The 23,153-nt window shown below is 41.9% G+C and overlaps 1 protein-coding gene across 1 annotated transcript in view; it reads right to left on the bottom strand.

The window, feature by feature from the left end:
• zfhx3b (zinc finger homeobox 3b) overlaps nt 1–23,153 on the bottom strand; it is a 142,454-nt gene that overhangs the window by 97,864 nt on the left and 21,437 nt on the right. The window lies entirely within an intron of this gene.

Consider the following 23,153-nt stretch of genomic DNA (forward strand, 5'->3'; position numbering starts at 1 on the left):
TCAGTAATGTACATATAAGAAGAATGTAATTCATGTGCATTATTGAGATAGATGTGTCTGGACTCTAACATGAGCAATAAAAGTCAGTATTTTCTATGAACCAAAAATACATAAGCCGGTTTGAGACTTCACTGCAGCTGTGTTTAGATCTTGCATCCAATAACCTCCACGCTTAGCCTGGTTTCAAACACTCCAGCCATCCTCTGCCTCTGAAATAATAAATGGGAGCTGAGCTTTCGGGAGCTGGCCATGCCCCGAGCATCTGAGAGACCCAACGCAGGCTGCAATTTAGAGCGCAGAAGAGATAAAATGATAGCGCAAGATACTGCTGAGCTAATAATTTTATTAAAGGGATGCAGCCAACATTGATTAAAGGGGGCAATCGGGCTGAAACCAATAACTCTGGGCTGCCCTTTAACCCAACAGTACTGAATATTACATGAGCAAAGTTTCCCGGCACCAAGCTCACTGCCATGTCCTGGTTGATTAGCACATTCACTGCTTGCACTTGATTTATTTACTTATTTACTTAGGGATGCAAATTTCAGCTGTGATCAGAATGGAGTCTACCCCACACCCTAACATAGAAAGCACTGAAGGAGAGGAGAGATTGATAATGTCTGTCTGCCTCTTCATGAATGTCTGATGAGGCTTGCCTCCCATACAACATACCTGACACCTCCCCAGCCCAAATGCACTCAAACTACAACAAAATAATAATAATAATAATAATAATTATAGACCCTCATTTTAAAGATATGCATTTGTATTTGGGCTGCAAAATGAACACTAATAGGTCAGAAGAGTCAATTGTGGGCAGTAAGTAAAATTAAATAAAGAACCATAAATGCACACATATTTCTGATAGCATGGTCTATGTGATTATTTTGTTTACATTCAAGAGACACTAACCTCAGTGACCCTTAAGTTACTTTGCATATAAAATGAAAGATATTAGACTGGCTGGCTTATTAACATGATTGCTTTATACAGCCAGACATGATTTAGCGATGGCTGCCATATTGAGTGAGGGGATACTAGCCTTACTAGTCTGTATTTATTATCTGCTCCATTAATAAGAGGCTATGAGCTCAACAGCCATTTCACACAAATGGACTGAGGGCAGTGAGAGTAATGCAAGAAAAAACACGCCACATGTCAAACAGACAGTGATTCTTCAAACTAAAAGCAAGTGGATAAACTGTACGAAATGAAATGGGGGGGGGGGGGAATGTGACTCGTCTAAATGGACTGTCTCATAGGAAAACATCTCCATGTGTCCTGCCAGAACACAGAGTTTTTCACACTTTGTTCCTGTAATCTATTAGCCCCTCCTTCAAATTCCACTGCCTGTCTTAACCAGGCCTGGAACACTATGACCACATGTATGAGTATTTAAGGGGCCAGCGCCAATTCCCCCCCACCTGGCCCTACCCTTCACGTATTTCACATTGTCTGGAGGGCCCTCTAAATGGCGTTCCATGCTTCATTTGGTAAACTAGATGACCAGTAGCCCTCAATCCCCCAAAGAAAGGGGAAACACTAGCCAAGGAGCAGTGTGTAAAACACACAGTTAGGGTCAAGGGAGAAGATTGGGATTAGGTCAGCAATGACCTCTAAAGTTCTCTTGACTCCTCTTTTCTTTGGGTACAAAAAAGGTGAGTACAGTACCCATCAATTCCCATTACTGCTCAAGATTCTTCAAGCAATTAGCAATAGACAGGATAACACGATGACTCTTGATCAGTGCTGGAGCTCTGAGCTAGTTTGGTGTGTCCACTGCTTACAGAAAACAGGATTGGCCTTTAAAATCAAGATGGTGTAATTCAATAACCTGCAGTGGTTACTGATGAGCAATGGGATTGTCTGGAGTCGGAAAGTCGCAGATGGGCCAACTGATATAATGCTGTTTGTCTCTAGGAGGTCTGCTTGGCTCAGTGACACCTGTTTAAAGTAGGAAAAGCTTTAATCTCTAGGAGGCACTAAAGAAGTCCGGGAGACAAAGAGACGCGGTCAAAGTAGAGGGGAAGTGGAGGAGGCTGGTGTCTATGTGTGCTGATTGCGTTAATACCCACAAATCAAAATGATGGAGCAGCCCACTAAAGGTGACTAGTACTGTTATTATGTATATTGCAATATGTTAAAAACAAAAATTGTCTTTTGCATACTGGCATTACAAAAATTCTGTCATTGCATCGGGCCTCGTTTAACATTGTAATTCTGAATGTGGGTCCACTGAGTTGACAATAAGCAGGCTGTGCGCAGCCAAAACAAGCCTTAGCTGACAATAAGAGATAATCACAGGGAAGAAAAGGCTGGATTCCTGAGCTGATCTCAGGGAAAGCATGATGATGCACAGATCCTGACTGCAGCATTCACCCTCTGCTGCCACCTGCCATCAAAGACTTTTTGCCAGAGTCTCTTAGCTCTTCTCTTTTCTCTTTGACCAAAAAAAAATAAATAAATAAAAATTTATGTTCAGCCTCCTCCTAACCACAAAGCAGACAAGACTGAACCTTGTGAAAAGGCCTTGGTTTTAATGAACAATGTCAGAGAGTGGGCCTGGATGTCAGTTTGTAGGGATGCAAAATGAGATAAGTTTTAAGATATGGGTCCTTTCATTAGGTGGGATTTACTGGCCAACTGAGGCAGGAATTAAAGGCTAAAGAACCATCTGATTATAAGCATGCCTGATCACCTGCCCAAACGCCCAACCTTCCCTTTAGAAGACCCTGCTCTCTAGGGCTTCCAGAGGGAATTAGCTCAGACTCAGTCCAAACTGTAAATACTGCTACTTAGGGGTGTCCTGACACTTCCGATATACATATTCATCAGCAACGAGGGCACACAGTTTGTTAATATGCCAAGAAGACCCCACACAATAGACCAGTTCTGATTTTCAAATGTGCCTCAGTGATGTTCCTTGTCTGTGTCTTATCTCTGCGCCATCACAGAGCCTGGCTAGCCACCGCAGGGTAAGGGGCGGTTATTGGAAAATCAATGGCATGAACGCTAAGCAAGTTACAGGAAGATGTGGGAAGGAAAGGTTCTTATTGATAAAGCAAGGGAAGGCTTTTGATGTTGCACTAGGGACATGCTCATTGATGGGGAAACCATTGTAGTCCTCAGGCAGAGTGAGGCATGGGTTTATCTGATAAGCTTGTTTCAATTAATCACCAATAAAGGCATGCATGCATGCATTACACTATTTAACACATGTCCACTTTAATGCATGATATGGCTTAGAAAATTCTGGTTTTAAGACCATCATATTTTAGTGACTGAATTTTTTTGTACCCCCTTTTTTTTTTTTTTTTACTGTGTCTGCTTCCATATAAAGACCTTATACTCCACTTAAACTTAAGCAAAACTGTGAGTTTATGACTGACATGCTGGTGTTATAGGAACATTAACTGTGCAGAATCAAGAATAAATAAATGTAAATGACATTATCAACAGTGCAACATTGTAGTGCAGTGGTTAGCACTGTCGCCTCACAGCAAAAATCATCATTGAATACAAACAAATATATAAATGTACCTTTTATGCTTTAGTCATTCGTTATTAAAAAAAAATACACAGTGCCATTCATTAAAAAAGTCTGAACTGAAACATATCATCTTTTAGAGTCCAAGATTACCATCACTGTGCACAGTGAATACACACAGTAAACTATGTGGAAGTGAAGTCTTGTTCTCCTTGATCACCCGCAGCTTAACTCAATTACCAACAATTAACCATGAACAACACTATTATTTATTATGTGCTGTAAATATTCAGTCTACTTCTCTACTAATGCAGACACCAGTATTGCTCCAACTGCAGGAGGCAAAAAGTCACCTCAGGTCGATGGCACTCGGCCTGTAAACAGGGCTTCCCGTAAAATCAATGATCTTCAGTAGGAGCTATCAGTCTAACAGAAATAGCCATGGCTGTGCTGAGTCTAAGGCAGGGAAGAACAGTGCTGTGTGTTTACATCAGTGAGTGAGAGTAAGGGAGGCTGATCACTGGCCTGTCTGGGAGTATTTCTCAAAGGCAGCAGAACTGAGGCATGCAGTTCTGTCACGCATGCAGCCAGAGACAGCATACAGCTTACAGATCTCATTAATGTAGTTCTTTATGTGTACTTTATGCATTAATCTAGTGCTGGAACAAAAGTATAACTTACAGCTAAAATAATCCCTGCTTATTACAATATGAGCAAACTCAAATACCCAGGAGGTGATATGCTGATTGTTTTAGTTTCACAGTACTCAATTTTAGTAATCATTTTGCACTAGCAAAACTGGCCAGTGAAGGCAAAATTGATTTGTTTGTAGTATCAATTGCCTCCTTTGTTAACAGACCTGAAATAGAACCTTGAAAATGATTTTACCCTTTATGCAACACCATCAAATTGTGCTAATCCATTCCATGTTGCAGAGCGGAAGAAAAGTTATTTAAGACAAATCAGCAGTGAAATCACAGCACAGAACTGTATGTTACTCATATACAGGGCAGTCTGATTAAATGATCAGACTGAATTCCAAAACCCCCCAGTAGGGATTTATACATGGCACTAGAGTGTTTCCTCAGTTTTGGACGGTGTGATAGAAACAGCATGCTGGTGTAATTAGAAGTAGTTAATTAGCTGTGGGTTAATTACTGGGTTCTGCAGAGCGATAGTGAAAGACCTGGTGGGGTGGCAAAGCAAAGAGAAGCAGCGAACACACAGCAGGAAGCTCCCAGTCTCCCACCAATTAGCAACCAGCATGGGCAGGAGGGGGGGGGCTTCTCTGGTGCACTCTTACGGATGTGGAAGAATTATTTCATGGGAAGAGAAAGTGAGAGCAGGTAAAAAATGCATGATATTAGAAATATTTTACAATTTTTTTTGAAGAAAAATGCCAATGTACACTGGAATTTTAGATGACAAGGTGATGCACACAATGCAACACCCAAAATTAAGTACACAACGCAAACAGAAAATATTCTAATTACTACAAAAGCAACAACTTCCTACAGCAACAAAATCATTCTTCATTTTGAAAGACTGCACTGCATTATTTTTCTGTTATGTCCCACGTGGTTTGTTAAGAAAGCTTTGTAATTTATAAGCGCATAAATTATCCTTGGAATTAAGATATTGATGTATAATAAGAGAAGGGCTATTGGGCACAAACTAATGTTCGCCCCCAGGCAACCCGGTGCACAGAGCATTGGTGTACATTCACACACGGTAGGATGTCTTTAAAATTGCAGACAGATAGACAGATAGAGAGAATGAGAATGAGTGAGATCGAGTGAAACTTTGCAGCTATATCTTCCAAATACTTATCAGATAAGTTAGATATACAGTATTCATTTCTGCTCAATTTTCGACCAACAGACATGGTTATTGAATGATTTGTAACAGTCTGAAAGGGAACTTCACATACTTTGGCATGCAGATCTGACTTTCCCATAGTGTGGAATGCAGAAAAGCTGAAAGGACAGATAACACTTTGTGCATTGGTCTTTCAGGGTCTAATCAATCAATGAAGTACACACTGCTCAGATTTGGGAAGATGCAGATAAAAAAAAAAAAAGAAAATCCCAGACAGATATTTGCAGATCTACAACTGTGTTTCCTGTAGATTAGCAGAAAAGAGAGAAAGCAAGAGGGAGAAAGTGAGAGAGCTAAAGACACGTGTCCACTGAAAGGTCAGGGACAAGGGGGAAATGTGCTGATCAAAGTCTTTGAGCCCCAGGACCTTCATTTCTACTAATTATCAAATCTGCCCCTATTTATATCTGCGGGAAGCAGACGGTCTCTCAAGAGAGGATGGAAGTGAAATCTGCAAACTACAGTGCTTTCAAAGGTTCTATGAGCACTTACTCCATTTCATTTGTTCTATAGTACCAGGATTAGGGTAGTGGAAGGAGGCTGCGAGAACCACTGAGCACAACTTAATGTTGTTGTGAAATTACAGGACAGAGCACTGCTTTGCAGAATGCAAGGCTGAGCAAATTGTAAAATATTTCATCAAATTACTCCTCAGTGGCGGGAGAGTCATTTGTCATTTTAGAAAGCTTAAAGACAATATCACATGGTGCTGTATAGACATGTGGTCCACATGCAATACCCATGCACACACATGTGTGAATACATACCTTCCTGCAGCTTTCAACTAAGGCAACCACAAACAGACTTGTTAAAATGATCAATACCATTGAAATATTAAACCTTAAGAAGCCACATTATTGATTTGGGGACCCAATGATAAAACGGTTTATTATCACAATTGTGGGGCTTTATGTAAATGTTCATTCACCATGTGCTGTGGATTAATATGAACCCTCCACACAAACACACGCACACACACAAATGTATACATACGCACATGTGTGCGTACACACCTTACAACCCACTAAGCTCTGCTCTTTTACCCTGCCATCCAAAACCTGAGGGATTGGAGGGATTGGGGCGGACAGGGAGTTGTCATTACCACTACTTCTGCATCCATTAAGGAGAGCTGACACTGATCAGCATACTGAGCCTCTGTTGACTGAGAGAGGAGAAAAGGGATCCGGCCCCTTAGAACAACCTGGCAGCTTTGGGATCTAGTCTAAGGGACATCAAGCTGGAACTTTGAAGAGAAGCATACAGGTGAGCGCAGGACTCCAGCTCCATGCAGACATGGATGACATGTCTATAATGCTGGGCTTTTCTGTCTAATCTGGAAAACAAATACCTTAGTAATGACCCAGTCCTGCACCTGGTAAAACACAGGCTTCACCGGCACCTGGAATTAGACAAATATCTGTTCGCTGAGCATTCTTAAAGGGACACACTCAAAAGTGCTTAAGGGAATTTCAGAAGGCATCAATATATGAAATAGATATGCATTTTCTAAGAAAAGAAAAATGTAGAGGAAAGAGAAAACAGCAAATGTATAATATCACTCTAAAATATCAGTAAGTTCACACAGCTAAGCTGGGATATGAAACAGTAAGCAGAACTAGAAGCAGCTGAATTAAGTCACACAGAGGTGCAGAAGTAAAACAGCGAGGCAGTGCCACAAGCCTGCGAGTTAGGGGCCAGTGTTCGGTTAAGTATCTAAACCTGAGTAGGGTGATAAGATCCCTTTTAGAAGGCATGTGAAGGCCAAATGACCAGGAAACCCGAGTAATGTGGGTGAAAGCTGTCTGGGGTGAGAGCAGAGATGTGGAAAGTCATGCAGCGTTATGTGTGGAAAATGGAAACTTACTATCTCTTTTACACACCTCATACTGAGAGGAACCACAGTCCCATCCACATAAGCTTGTATGTGCATATACCATATCATGTGTAAGCACAAGCACGCACATACACGCGCGCGCACACACACACACACGCAGACACACAAAGCAGGGATTAAAGAGTGTCCCAGTGAAACCATTCTGTGGAAATTATTTCTTTGCAGAAAAAAAAGGCATGAAAGCCAATGGCGACCTGGCCTCTAATTCTAGAGTAGGATATCCTGGATAAATAATTAGAGGGTTGCTTTGAAGACCTTGCACAGCTGAACCATTCACTCCCCACTTCACATTTGCTAAAGTCATTAATGACAAAGATTTAGAAAGGAAAAGCGAAAATCTTTCTGGTACACAAATACTTTTTTTATGAGGCCTGGCCCAAATTCCTCTCTGCTTAGCTGAAGCCCTTATCCTGGGAAAGAACTGCACGCGTTTTAAACAATAAACCTCAAGGGAGAAGTGAATTCTATTGCCCCATTCCCTACTGAATTATAAGGGTTGATTAAGTTAAAAGAATAATGCGCCCTGTGTTTTAAAAGGGGAAGTGGACAAGAAATGTTTTGATACGACAGACAATGTTATTAAACTAACAAAGACTTTTATATTTCTGAATGAAAAAAGAGCCTAAAAACAAGCCTCCTATGAATGCAAGATTAGAAGGAACCATGCTCTAATGAACAAACTGACTGATCCCCAGTTAGTCCTCATGCTTAGTCACTGCATGTGTCACGTCTTCAGTGGGCTGTGTGGCTAACCTGGATCAATCAAAGCAGGAGAGAATCTGACAAGTAGAAAATCCACTCACCAGTGTGTATTTTAAATTCCACTGCATACAGCTGTAAAATCTTCGAGTATTTCAAGGAGACAAAAAAGGAAGAAAAGGCAGGCAAACCCACTGAGCAGGGTTTACATGCCGATGAGATGCCTAATCTGTACACTGCCAGTTTATAAACAAAACACTCATTAATCAGATCTAGATGTAATCGTCATCTTAAAAGAAGAGCAGAGCTTGCCCTACAGTTTACAAGGACAGCTTCCAAGGCAAACCTTGCAAGGTGATGTGCATTCCTTCTGAGTAAAGCTGTGATGAGGAACTGTCAACAGAGGAAAAGAGAAGAAAAAAAACAAAAGAAAAACAACTTGTTAAGTGTATAACAAGGTGGCCTGGAGGGCAATGCCGAAAGACACCTCAGCACTTGACTCTGTAGTGTGCAGGGAACATCAAACAGCATTTCTGTAACAACGCTGAGCACTGACAGAGCCGACCACAGTGTTCAGAGGGCCCTTGTGTGAAGAGAAACACTTCAGTTTGGCAGGAAATAAACAGGAAAAATGTGACTAAAAGACAACAGTTCCTTCTGCAACAGTAATAAGTGTTCATATGCACTAAATGCCAGACCCAGTGTAGTATAGCAAGCAGGTGTGCGTATGTGGCACACAGACACGTAAGGATTAGGTGGTAAAAGTAGCCCTCTGTTGGATGCTGCAAAGAAGAAGAAGGGACAGAGAAAGCTTGTTGCAGTAAAATTAACAAAGACCTGACCATTAAAGTTGTTAATAACACCGTGATAGAAACATGCCAGGGTTTGGTCCAATCTACAAGTGTCCATTCACTTGGTGCTGAGGTTGCAGATGCTCAGTGGCAGAAGGACATTAAAATATCCTATCCCTGTGGGGACAGGGAAAAGACAGAGGAAACAGACAAATGAGAGGGAGAGGGAGAAGGAAAAAACTGCTGTGATATTTTAAGAAATGTGGAGTGTGTTAATAAGTTCCTCTTCTTCCTGTCCTCGCCTGGCCTGGTCTGAGTGTTGTGACAGCTACAGTGCTGTGGAGCTATATTTGAGAAAGACCAGCCCCCTTAGCCCCTCATCCCCACATACACACTGCAGCCCTTGTTCATCTTTCCTAATGAAACGGCCACATGCCCCCTCTCATCTCAGAGTTGCTTGCACACTGTAGCACCTGGCAGATATAAATCAGCCTCACTGAGCTGTATTTGGGAAGTGAGGCATTAAGCATGACATGGGCTGTCAAAGTTCAGATCGCACCAACCGCAACATCTAGTTGAACCGCTGTAGAACAGAGCCAAGACCAAGGAGCAGGCCTACCATCAGCCTCTTATCTTCTGCCTCACAGCTCTGCATGACATGGCTGCCACATCTGGGCCCCAGCTGGGCAGCCTGCTGAGCACACTGTAGCCCAACTAACTAATGCTAATATGAAGCAATCCTGTAGCACCCATGCTACATAAATTCATGGCTAAAAATCCTTTTTTTTTTTAAGGCATCACTAGCTTATAACAAAAAAAAAAAAAAAAAAAGCGACAATTTAAATGGGCATTGATTGCTGTCATTTATCTTTTGGCTTTCTTATCTGTGCGCTTCTGGGTATTATTACAGGTTTTAAGTGGTTAGGTTCTATTTCTAAGCAAGGAGATAAAAAGTAGCTGAGCGCCTGCAAGCGTACTGTATGTACTCTTATGTATGTGTGTGTGTTTGTGCGTGTGTGTTTGAGTGGAATTTCTGTCACGTGATCCCGGAGGCTGAAGGTCAAAGACTGCAAGAGAACCCACACATTCCTCAGAGGACAGGCACACATCTTTAGTCCATGAACATTTGTAGGTTTGCATCAACTCCGATGCATGCATGCATAAGCATACTGAAGAAGCCAAAGCTCCAGTTTTCTGCCACTCCGCCCGTATACCCTGGAGATTTCTGCTTGAATATTAAATATTCTCCACTGAGCTTTAGATGTATTGGGATAACTCCTCAGACACACACACACCACATGACGACAGGCTGCTTAAAGAGAAATGAAAACGAGTGTACAGTGACAAAGGGGGCTAATGAGTGTGGGAAAAATAATCTTCTGTTAGAGATTTGGTTGTGGGCTTTTATAGATGATATGTCCTGCTCTTACTTTCCATAAGTCACTGTGGAGAGCTGAGGTGGTGCAAAGGGATGACTACAAAAAAAATGGAGAGAGAAAAGAATGAGGGGACTACATAAGTAGCCAGTTTCAACAAGTATTTACATTAACGATTATTTAGCTTCAAGGATCGAGGGCCTCAAGTTAAACACAGATGCCTCACGCAGGGAAAAAAACCAGGTATGTGAACAGCAGCAGCAACACTAGTTTATGACACATAACATTTATTAATTCAGTCTGCTGGAAGGAGTGTATGTCAATGGGACAAAGACTGTTGGGTACACTAGAGAGACTATGGTAATCATTCATGGGTTAAAGAAAACAGAGTCTTACAAGTGACTTCTGATTGGGGTTGCTATGTGAAGTGAAAACCTCATTTGCTTACATTGTTTACATTTCCTTACTGCACCCATGCACACATGTGCATATATGCACAAATACAAATAAAAGGCACATTACATCAAAATGTAAAAGTTTAGAGATAGATGAAATGAGTGAAAAAGGACATGGAGTGGTCACTTACTAATACGGGTAAAACATATTTGCATAATATTCTCATGATATTTATGCAGTGACAAAGAATAAAAACCCTAAGATTATTTATTTTTTCATTAGAAAGTAAACCTCACTCAGTGGCGGGAGATTCCGCACTGCCTAGTGATCCTTGAGAATGGGACATTTAATACACATTTAATTAATGATGTCATTGTTTTGACATTGAAAGAGCACGCCAGCAAACAAGATAAACAAGATCTCGAGCTGGGAAGAGTGCTATCAGAATACTAAAGGAAACGGAAAGCTGGGAGATCACATCCAAAGCACTTTGAATGTTAACCCTGGACATTTAGATGTTCAATCCTCCATACGATGAGAGAATATTTTACTCACAAGCACTCATGTGTAAAGGTCATATGCATGTATGTTAGACTAAATAGCAGCCAGACACGGTGCTATGAATGGATTCTCTTAGCAGAAAGGTGAGTTTCTTTCCAGGCTGCTATGTTCTATGCTGTTATGCCAGCATAGTGGACACAGTTACGTGTCTTCACACATGCCGGCTAGAACTTGACAGACAGACAAATACACTCAACAGACAGACACTCACACACCCCCACACATACACACAGTAATATATATATATATATATATATATATATATATATATATGAAGCCATGAAAACAGAAGACATCAACAAAAGAACAACTCATTAACGTGTGCATGAGCCAACTTGCTTACCCACATTTGTCCTTCCCTCCTTTCACATAGACACAGAAAGAAAAACATGTTAGCATGGAGGCGAGAATTAGAGCAGGGCCAACTGGCTCACCCTGAAAGTTCAAGTTGAGTGCCACTACAAATTACAAGTTGACAGCTTTAACTGTCCCTGGTATGTGTTTCTTACAATGTACATGCATGTTGGAGTTTGCTAAGGAAACTGCCTCCAGACATCTGTTCTGGATGAGGTATTTACATGTCTCCATTAGCTCTTCATTTAAAAAAAAACAGTAAAGAAGCTACATCTAGATTGGTTTAGTGGTTTGATGATGAGCACATTTGTTTCTAAAGCTTGGAGGAAAAAAAAAATCTAAATTTTGTCGATGTTATTTGTAGCTTATGTTACTACTTTCTGTTTTTTTTTTTTTCTTTTTCCAGACTGTTGGGACTGGCTTTAATAGTTTTACATGTCTCAATAATAAAATCTCCAAACAGAATAGAATATCCCCCAGGCTTACTGAAATACAAATACCCCAACAATGTTCCTTATGGTAGGATCATCTGCCCCATGTCTAACAGATGCCCCCATATTTGAGTTGTGAGGAAGGAGAGTGATAGAGGCTGTGTAAAACGAGAGGGCAACTAATTGGTTCATAACCTGTAATTGCGGAGAAGTAATTGGAGTGGACTCACAGATGCCAGGTGCACACTAAGGAGGTGGGGCAGTGGTTTGCCCTTTGACTGTGAGCGTGTGTGTGTGTGTGTGTGTGTGTGTGTGTGTGTGTGTGTGTGTGTGTGTGTGTGTGTGTGTGTGTGTGTGTGTGTACATGTTCATGCATGTCATAGGGTGAGCAAAGATTGGATGTAGGGGGCACACTTTTACAAAAAGGGTCCCCAAAGAATATACTTTAGGTGTGGCGTGTGCCTGTTAGGTCCTTAAAACCACATGAAAGCCCATGAACCGAAACTTGAAGCAACACAACCACACCCATGGCAAACAGGCACACAAAAGCACACATACTCAAACAATATATACACACATAGTATATCACAAGTTTTTTTTTTGTTGTTGTTGTTTTTTTCAGTTTTCTGTTGATGGTAAGAAATCTGCAGCTCACCATTTTCTCATGGCTTGCATGGTGGGTCAATGGGATCAATGTGCTCATGGTCCACCTAGCCAATAACACACCTCTACCAATCAATGTAATGGGGGCTGAGTGTTAATTGGGACAAAGTAAGAGGAGGATGGGTGATGGAGCACAAGGTGCTTTTTGCAGAAGCATCAGAAATGCTGAACAGGGTCATGCTGAAAGCTGCTTAATGTTGACAGCATGCTTGTTTAATTGATTGCTTAAGAACTATTTTTGAATAACCAGTAGAAATGGTTAGAGTGTGTTGAGGTGCTACATGGTGCAGAAAAGGAGGCAGTTGAGGCAACGTCTGTTTCTCTTGCCTATCACCTTATAATTAGCAATAATTAGCCAACCCCTGTAGTTGTGTAGGTGAGGTCATACATTCCTCTTATTGGGCAAATACAGCACCCATTAAACTTACTGCCTTGTTTCTTGTTCATTGCTGCTCATCTCCTCCCATTTAACATTTGTATCCAAGAATCACAGATCGCCAAATAATCACTTTCTCTATAAAAGTTTGCAGTTTAAGCTGCAATAACTTTAAAAAGAATCCCAACCAAAACCAGACATCAACTTGAAACGGGAATGAAATTAGTAAAAGTTGAATATAGTCAGCGTTATATGCTATTGTGAATGTTAAAAACTGCAAATAATCCAACATATGGATTTGAGCTCAGTTGTGAGATGCTTGCTCCAAAAGAAAAGTGCCCTACACTGCTCCAAAAAGCAAACAAACAAAACACACACACACACACACACACACACACACACACACACACACACACACACACACACACACACACACAAAACAAAACAAAGAAAAAAAAAAAAGAATCCAAACTACAGTAACCTCTACAAGCAGAAAGCAGATCATCTTCTCTTCACTCAACAGCCATGCCTCAAATTTACTTGGGGGGAAACAATTGCTGAAGATGAGAATGAAAACAAATTTGGATTTGTTTTTGCTGTTCACAGGTAGAGCAGCTTAGATGTAGTGCATCATGCATTGTTAAAAATAAAACTGGCATATTCAAACATTTAAGCATCCTTTTTTTGCACCAGGTATCTTTTGATGGGAATCATGAGAAACTTCCAATTAAACAAAAGCAGTGAAATGAAGGGGGGGGGGGGGGGGGGGGGGGGGCAGGAAAGGCATGACAGAGTCAACTGTTTACCCAGCTTGTTTAGTGTATGGTTGTTTATTTCTGATGAAAAGCTGCAGCACTCAATGAAAAAAAGTGTGTAGAGCACAGGAAAAACCTGCCCGACAGATATTCTGTCTGTCAGCTAAATGGAAGTAGGAAGTGATGGTAAGGGAAACAGTCTCTACCAGCGCAAACTGTTTCCCCTGTGCTGCCTGTTGTTTTGCCCTGTTTATACAGTGTGATTGAGGTTAGTCAGTGTAGAATCCAGCCCAGAAAACTGCTGCACCGCACAAGGAGCCTCGAAGTTTCACTTGCTATTGGTTTCATACCTACAACCAAAAAATAGATTGCTTTCTTTAAACCTTAGATAACATCAGTAACAAACACTTTTTTTTTTTTACATTGCACTGTAACAATGTAAATATACATACCAATCAAGCTTCTTCACAGTGAACAACACGAGCCACTTATCTGAACCATTCGCTAGAAGTGACGACATCCGATAGATATATTGATTTTCCACCATTTTGGCGTAATTTGGTGAAGATTAATTAACATCTCGCCTTGCTCTGCTCAGCTTGCTGACACAATGAACAGGGATGGGTCAGAGGAAGGTCTAAAGTCAGGACCCAATTGGTCCAAAAACAAGTTGGCCCCCACAAGACCCTCGCCCACCCCCAGCCTTTAAATTACCTAGGTTGACATTGGTGGGGAGGAGCCATGAGCCCACTTTAGCGCTGTACTCAGGCCAGTGGCTGAGCAGGTCAAGACCTCCCCATTAGGGAGCAGGTCAAAGCCACATAACTCTTTAGCTAAGGTGAGGGTCACTGCGATGGTCTGTCCGACCGGGGGTCAACCAGAGGTCTCTGGCCACTGAGGTTCATGGCAATACAATAAAGTAATCAATCTGACCGCTGGACCCTGGTCAATAATATACTCCCAGGCTGTGCAGGGTCACCACCTGTTCCCTGGCCTCTCCTTGGACTGTCCTGGCCCCTGTGAAGTACCTAGATCTTGGAGTTCACTGTCCTAAAGAGAAACTGGAAGTCTGTGGCAGAGCATAATCAAACTTCAGATCTAGTTAAGCACTATGGTGACAAATGCTATGTACAAGCTATCAGCAGACAGCAATTGGGAGAGTTAGACTGTGATTACTACACTGTGGATTCATGCAGTTAACTCAGCTGTCAATTAATATCCATTTGGTTACAAATCTGGATCTTCTTCCTCTGTAGATGACACTTGATTTGACACCAACTAATATCAAGTAATTTCTTTGCATTAATATGGTAACTGCACTTTTCAGGATGCCTCCCTCTAGTAAACAATAAAATATCCTTTACCAGAGTCCAGCCTAAACAGAGACATATCTAGGATATGAAATTGACACTGCTCACCAATATGAGTTGTATCCTCAAAAGAAAATGCAGACATGCCCTCTTTTATAGTACTTCTATTGAACTGACAAAACACTCCACATACGCTGTGTAGTGACCAACCAGAATGCATTTTCCTTAATACTTCTAATCTTACTTTCTTCCTAATTTCTCTCAGTGTCTTGTGACAAACATTGCCAGCACTGATCTTTCTGTTCTTCCCTCTTTGGCCTCTCACGCTCGCCATGAATGGAGACAGACAGCATCCTTGGCTCCTGCCAGGATGAGGCAGCAGTTAATTCTTGGCTGCCCTCCCTCTTTGCTTAAAGGCAGGTATAGAGTTTCCAACAGCTCCAGCTGGCTTGATACAATGAGGAACTCAGTGCGAAGGCAGAGTTCCAAGCAGGTGAACTAACCTCTCCTCCTTTGCCTTATTGCCCTTATCAGCCTTATCAACAGAAGTGCCACTAACATCCCTACACCTCCACCAGAGCTGACCTATTCTTTCTCAGATTCCAGTCACCCTAACCCTTAAGTCTTACACCATTTCCAGGCTGTCTGCCCTTTCAGACAGAAATATGAAACTACAATAAGATTTGAAACACAACCCAAAAAGCAGATGAAAAGGTGCTGATTCACAAATACCAGTATTTAAATGTACTGCATTAACAATGTAATAAAATAATTTTAAAAGTTTGTGTCTAAGCACATGCATGTTTTTAACATGAGACAAGATGGGTATTTGGACTCATTTCTTATCTCTATCTCGTTCCTCCTTTCCTTTCCCCCCTCTGCTCTTTCCTGCCAGCAACATGACATCTCATTAGGCAGTATAATCAGCATCCTATTTGCATACATCTGTTTTATTTTATTGATTGCCTCTCATTCGTTAAGATTCAGGGCATATAATTAATGACCAACCCCCTGGTGCCACACCCTGGGGACAGCTAATTCCACTGCATACCAAGGGGATTTCAGCAGAGGGCACAAGTGGGCTTGTCACAACGGGCACTGGGCCAGTATCAGTCCTGGTCCCCTCCCTGCCTCCGGCTGTCCTTGGTCCCAGCCAGCTCCTCTAACAAGGAGAGCCCTTCCTGGGCCGCGTTAACTAAAAGGACAATTATCTTGAGAACAATGATGCTTTTCACAGGGGCTGTGTTGTCATTAATGCAGTGGATCTGGTTACAGCAGCCAGCTTAAGCTAATTAACGAATGCTATCTGTGGACTCTCATTGCTTCTTAATTAAGTAAGATTCATTTCAAAATGGGGACAGTCACTTTTTGAAAGGAGAGCTTTCCCTTTGACTTTTGTTTGAATTAATTTACTTGGTGAGGTTTGTTTTACAAATCTAAACAACTGCCACTTAGCTGCACCACACTTAACAAACATATACTCAATAGTGACCTAATGCAAGGGACTTATACAACTTCAACCTAAACATGAACACAGGCTCAGAATGAGATTTTAAATCTTTAGTTTTCTTTTAAACAACAACTTTGAATGCGGGCAGTAATGCCATAAGCGAGAACCCTGCTCTTCCAGTTTATCAGTGGTCACAAAACAGTTTGTTATGAAAAGCTCCAGTCGCTGTCATCCTTGTGCTTCCTTTGACACAAACACTCTCTAGACCTCGATGTTTCAACATTCATCTCCACCATTAAAAACATATTCTGATTAGAAATCGCTGACTGACTGACATGCTGAATACTGTGGGAACATTTGCTTTCCAAAAAGACAGCTGACTCTTTCTTTTTTTTTTTTTCCTTTTCCAAGGAGCCTGCTGACCTTTTACACAGGAGAGGACTGTTAGTCACCAGTCACTCAGCACTGACTGACAACATGGGGAAAACTGAATGAGAGAGATATAAGTGTGTGTGTGTGTGTGTGTGGGCAGTCATGCACACGGTGGGGGTGGGGTGGAGAGATGGATCAGGAAGTTCTGGCTGTGTAAGATCTTCCAGAAATCTCCACATCCTGGGCTGCTCTCTAAAGACGGACCAACGCATGCAGAGGTTGTGATGACACGTAAGCCAATTCAGAGTCCTTCCATGTCCTTCAAATGACACATATTTACTGCTGTCTCAGGACTCCAAGATAGTAGTACTGACTCAGACAGCAGGCACCTAGTAAACCAATCACATGCAAACTACTGCTCTAAAACACTGGCTTCTAAGGTCATCTATTTTCTGTATCTAAAGGGTGTGTGGTGGTTCAGCAGGAGCGAATCAAACGTGTAAACATAGACACACATGAGTGCAAGGATCTGGTTTGGCAACTATATATGTCCTTACTTGCTGGGTATTGTGAAGGAGGTTACAGCTGTTGATTGTGATTAAAATGTAAACATAGGCCGAGTTCAGAGAAAGGGCGAGTATGCGAGTTTGAAGCTTGATCAACTCTCACAGTCCTCCACGCCCTCTAAATTTCTCCTATTCTTCATTTAAGCCGGCATGGCTGGGCAGCATCAGAAACACATACAGTACATACAGGAAGATAAAGGCAATGATCTTGCTCACTAGATTGCAAAGTTTACTTTTTAAGTTCGGGAAATGCGGAAATGGAAGCACAAGTCTACCTAACTGGAAATATCTGAAAAAATTAAGGAGATCATTTACAACGGTCTCTTAAACTATCAACTAAAAGTGAGGAATTATCTCCATGTGGTGCCCATTTCTGGGGTCCCCCTGACCCCATTCTGAGTGCTCTTTCTTCCATTTACACTGCTTTTAGCCTCTCAATGTGAAAAATGTACTGTTTTAAGTAATCCTTGTTTGTACTGACCATAATTGATTGGGTAATCCTGGTTTAACATGCACTAAAGCCAGTGCTTAAGAAACTATTAGGAGGGCTAGCAGCTTAAAGAGGCAGGATCTATCTATGGTTGACTGCTAGATCTCTGTTTGTGTGCGTAAATGTTGGATGTATTTGATGGTCACTTCCATGGTGACCCCATCTACTAGTCCTTTTTCCCACATATCTCTGTATTTTTCTGTCTAGTGATACAGTAGTAAATTCACGTGCCAAGGTATTGCCAAGGTAGTGCTTGGTTTATCCACTGATCTTCACAAGCAAATCTCCTGGCATTCTTCCATCAACCTAGTGACACAGTTCTTGTGGTGTTTAGGCCAGCTTCACCTAGAGCCACAACCCATCTCCGCAGATGCAATGCCAAAAGTCCCTGTCAACTCGACATGACACACGCCACGCTGCACAGTCATCACTGTGACAACCCTGTCATAATCAACACAAATCTCTCAGCGTCAGCACGAGGAGTAAAGGTATTATAGAGCTGAAAGAGAGAGAGAGAGAGAGAGGAGGTAGAAGGAAAGGCAGTCACACTAAGTACAGGTCATGATACAGTCTCAGCGGCTCTGGGATCAAGCAGCAAGTGTGAATGTGATTGTGCACCCAGGACAGACAGACAAGGGGAAGGCTAATTCCTGCTCCTCCTTCTGCTCTGGCTGCTGTGGTTTGAACATGACGCATTAGGAGATGGGGAGGTCTTTCTCTCTTTCACACACATACATACATCCACACACATACACACACACAGAGGAAAGAAGAGAAGGAGAATAATCCCCACCAAGACCTCTGCCCTAATGGGGCCCACTACTGTAATTACAAGGCACAGATTTCAGATCAGGCACTTAAGTAGCCAGCTAAGAGTGCCCAGAAAACAAAAAGCTCTGTAATTATCGTCTGTCTCCTCTCTCCCCAGTGTAACTTCAGTTACCTGTCATGCTGCTGTTTTGTCAGGAGTTCGTTGTTTCCTGGATTCTCCCTAATCCATGGCTGGAAGCAGCCCTGGCAGTGCGCCTGTCTGTGCAAGATGCACATTTCAGCTCGCGGGGGCGAGTGACGACATGGCACACAAAGATAGCAGAAACCTGAGTCCTCACAGCCCCACAAGCACATGAATGCATTTTTTTTTTTTTTTTACAAGAGAAGGGAGGAAAAGAAGGAGGGGGAGTGTTCAGTTTGCTCTAGACAAAAGATCCATTGTGCAGTGAAACTTTATATACATATTAGAAACTCGAAACCCAGAGCCTCTGCAAGCAGGATTCTTGTAACTGTGAACAAGATAACATTACCTACCATTCTTTCCTTCTGTCCACAGAAAAAGAGAAAAGCTTTCAATTCTGCTTTTTTTTTTTTTTTTTTTCCAGGATCTTTTTCTTTATCTCAGATTTTTTTAGGGTCATCTAATATCAGCGATAAGGGAGCTGCGGTCTCCCGGCTGGTTTGTGGCCCATTAAGTAACACATTCCCCAGTTGGAGCAGAGCAGGGGGCGCAACTTGTCGACAGAGATTTGCACTCAACATTCTCTTAGCTTGCAGTCACCATCTGCCTACCCTTTCAGGTGTTTCAGCAGGAATGCCGTGCCCATTCCTATACTTGCTCATTCACCTGCTTCAGGCTGGAATGCATTGTATGTGCAGCTCCTCTGCTTTACGCATACTACTCATCTGGGTTCTTAACAAGACTAACATGCACACTTTATTATCCCCCACTGGAAATTCTGTCCTGGGTTACCTGTAATAATTTTCATGCAACTGGAAACTGAAATAACTACATGCATAGTACTAATACGTTCACTATGAGCCATACACAACACATCATGAGGTTGTGTGACATAACGAACGATCGCTAACACAGTGCAGATATTATGGCCTCCCAATGAAACAAGTTCAATAAAACAAAAGGGCAAAACCTGCACTGGTTATCACAAACTAAAGGCGGCATCAAGACCTAGTCCAGTTCAGTTTAAGAAAGTCTGTGTTCAAAAGCTTAGGAAAAGTTCCCATCATAGTGACATCATCAACATCAGATGTGTAATTAACCTATTGCAGCCATGCAGTTAGGGGCAAGGCTGGACAACCAGTTTAGTAATGACAACTCATACAACTTATAATTATTTTTCCCAAAAGGACAAACACAGAGAGCCACACAAAAAAGAGGACCTGCAAAAAAAAAAAAAACTTATAAAAACACACACCAGCATACAAGAAAAGGTGAGTAGTAACTAATATGCAACATGTTTGACATACAAGTATCATAATAACTACCTTAACATATTATTTAGCTTGAAGCACAGTGAAGCAAGCAGTAAAACAAGCATGACATTTCTTTGGTGTTTTGAACATGGGTTAATGTTTACTTGTACTACATAGTCATTTTATTGTTGGCTTACACTTCAAGCTGTGTTTTAAACAAATTAGAAGTGTGAATATACCTTATACAACTTTACTGAACTGCCCTTTGATATTCATCTGCTTATTTTATATGCTGTTTGCGCTCCAACTAAGTAACAAGATTTACTGGGATTTAGGAATCATCTATTGAAACCACATTAACCCAGTAAAAGGTTAGTCATCCCCACAGGGTACCTTGGCACTCTGAAGAATGAACTAAATTTAAAAGTTACTTACTGTAGGATATCTTAGGGGATTATGTTAAGGTACGAAAACCATCTGTCCACGTAAGTAAAAAAATCACAAACCTTCTACTCTGTAACAAGAGACAACAAACATGGGAGCGGGGGTGACTAATCCTGATGCTTTCCATTTTAGTTCTGGCTCCGTCTTTATTTCATAAAAACATTCTGGGAGTGTTTGGATAAACGACAGCTTCCATTTTTACAAGTTCTATTAATATGAGCCTGAGGTGGATGAGTCATTGTGAACCAGACCTGGGTTTTGTCAGCCTAACTTGTTCCATGAATACAAACCTTAACTTTTTCCATTAATATTTATCCAATTAACAACTATGACCAGTACACATTGATCTATTCACAAACTTTTTTGTGGCTTGGTGAAGTTTTTTTTTTTTTTTTTTTGTCCCTTACTCCCTTTGAGTTTACTCATTTAAAGTGCCAGGAAAGAGAAATATAAAAGCACAGTGTTGAACAAAGAGCTAAACATAAGTATGCCATTTGAGGGCCTTAACAGATTTGCATGAGGCCAGATTAGGTGATTTCCAGTCAAATGATGTAACTGGCACCTAAAGTGAGGAAGTGGGGGTGACCCTTTGTTACTGCTCTCCAACATGAAAACATATCAAAGAGTTTATCTCATACAGGTACTGTGGAGTGTAAATGGGCTGGGATAGGGCGGGTTTCGTCTCAGCTGAGTTTAAGTAAGCGTCAAGTCCAGTTCGCCGTGACTAACTTAGACGCAGGAAGCCTAAGAGTAAAGAGGACTCTAAGTTAGTTTTAATAGGCACATTATTTCTACCCCTAACACCCGCACAGGCCCCACTCTGAGCCATTGGCTGTTTGAAGTTGGCAACAGCTGTAGTGTTCCAGCCTTTATTTAGAGGTCAGCACGCTGACTTCACTTAAAAGGAGAGTGGGACTAAAGGAGAGAGAGAGAGAAAGAAAGAAGAAAAGGCAGTGGGAGGAGAAATAAAGAACAGAGAGAGAGTAAGAGGTGAAAGAATGAGTTAAAAAAAGAAAGAGTTACTAGTGTGGCAAGGGATTAGCTGAGGGAGAGGTTAAAAGTTTGTGGAGTTGCATCTGGCCTCCTGCCTGCTCTGTTGTTTATTGCCGCTGGCGTGAAGATCTGGTGCCAACATTAACCGCACCTGAACCACTCCACAGCATACACACACACTGGGACAAAACAGGAAGAGGCATGCACACAGCCTGCACTTTACTCCAATGCTTTGGCAAGACATTACAGTGTACCAGCTTTTTCTACTCTATATACCAGAGAGAGAGAGAGAGAGCGAGTGAGTGTGCGTGCATGTGTGCACGCGCGCACACACGTGTGAACTACACTCACAGATGCCAAGTCATGACTTCTCATTTGTTAATCCCCTGTTGCTTCTATTAGCCTCGTCTATCCCTTTCCATCTTTGTGCTCTGTCACTCTGGATGACTGCCTGGCTGAAAAGCCCTAGCGTGTCTCAGCCAAATCTTTCTAACTTAGTTGCCGAAAGTCTGGTTTGACAACAGTTCCAGGTCTGCTCAAACCCCCACAAGATGTTCAGTGAACATAAGACAGATGGGTGTTCTTGTGCTCCATGTAAGAGCATTATGTGCCGTCAGTATGTAACATAACACTGACCGGACCGGAGAAATACACAGAGCCACTGTGGGCAGAAATCACACACAAAGAAGAATGCTAGGATGCCACCCACCGCAAACCAATAAGACAGACCCTTCTCTGTTCAACTTCTCTCTTTCACTGGAATTCCCCTTAATATTGCGCCAGCTTATATGATGCAGCACGTGCACAAATAAGTACGCACACAGAAATATATAAAATTATGCGGACCCGTGAGGGCCTGGAAAAGAGAACGAGTCTGGACAAAGATGGTTTGAAAACATCGGGGGGGTTGAGGGCAAGGGTATTCCTTTTGCCCCAGGCCGTATAGACAAGCATGGCAGCCAATTAGCACAAGATACCACCCCTACCACCCTTCTCCCCTCATTGCCTCCCCCCTCTGCTCAGCTTTGCTCTGGTCTTCTGAACTTGGTATGGTCAAGGCTGGAATCCTGAAGTGGTCATATTCACATGCACATCAAAAGCGATTAAGCACAAGCCCTCTGGATTTACATGAGTCTGTAGACATTCACATCTTGGGCTAACTTCTCAAAAGCACTTGGCTTCCTCCTGCCGCAAAAGTATCCAAGTTCATTTTGGCCTGACACGGGCCCCTCCTTTGCTTGTGGAAGTAATACTAGATTACAGAGCAACTGTTGTTAAATGATGATATGATGTGTTTTTCTTGTTCTTTTTTCCCCCCTCTCTTTGTTTGTACAGCTGTTCTTCAACAGCGGGTCATCTCACTGGTCTGCTCTTGTATGGCTTACTTTGTACAAAACTGACATCTCATTTCAGTTTGATATACATGAAATACATGTACAAATTTGGCTGTGAGGGGGACTTTGATATAAACAAGGGTACTTAATCAGTGTGTATCCCTGTAAAGGCTGACTTCATTCCTTCCTTTTCCTCCGTCTCCTAGCTAAGCCCCAGCTGTGCATGATTTGGCTGACTCTTCCTAAATAGTACTGTGAGGGTTAACATATCCCTCTGTGACTCAGGTACATGGGACGTGTCCTAACAGGCGACTCTCAACTCAAGAAC

Source organism: Archocentrus centrarchus, chromosome 3 (assembly GCF_007364275.1).
Source record: "Archocentrus centrarchus isolate MPI-CPG fArcCen1 chromosome 3, fArcCen1, whole genome shotgun sequence".
NCBI classification, from domain to species: Eukaryota; Metazoa; Chordata; class Actinopteri; order Cichliformes; family Cichlidae; genus Archocentrus; species Archocentrus centrarchus.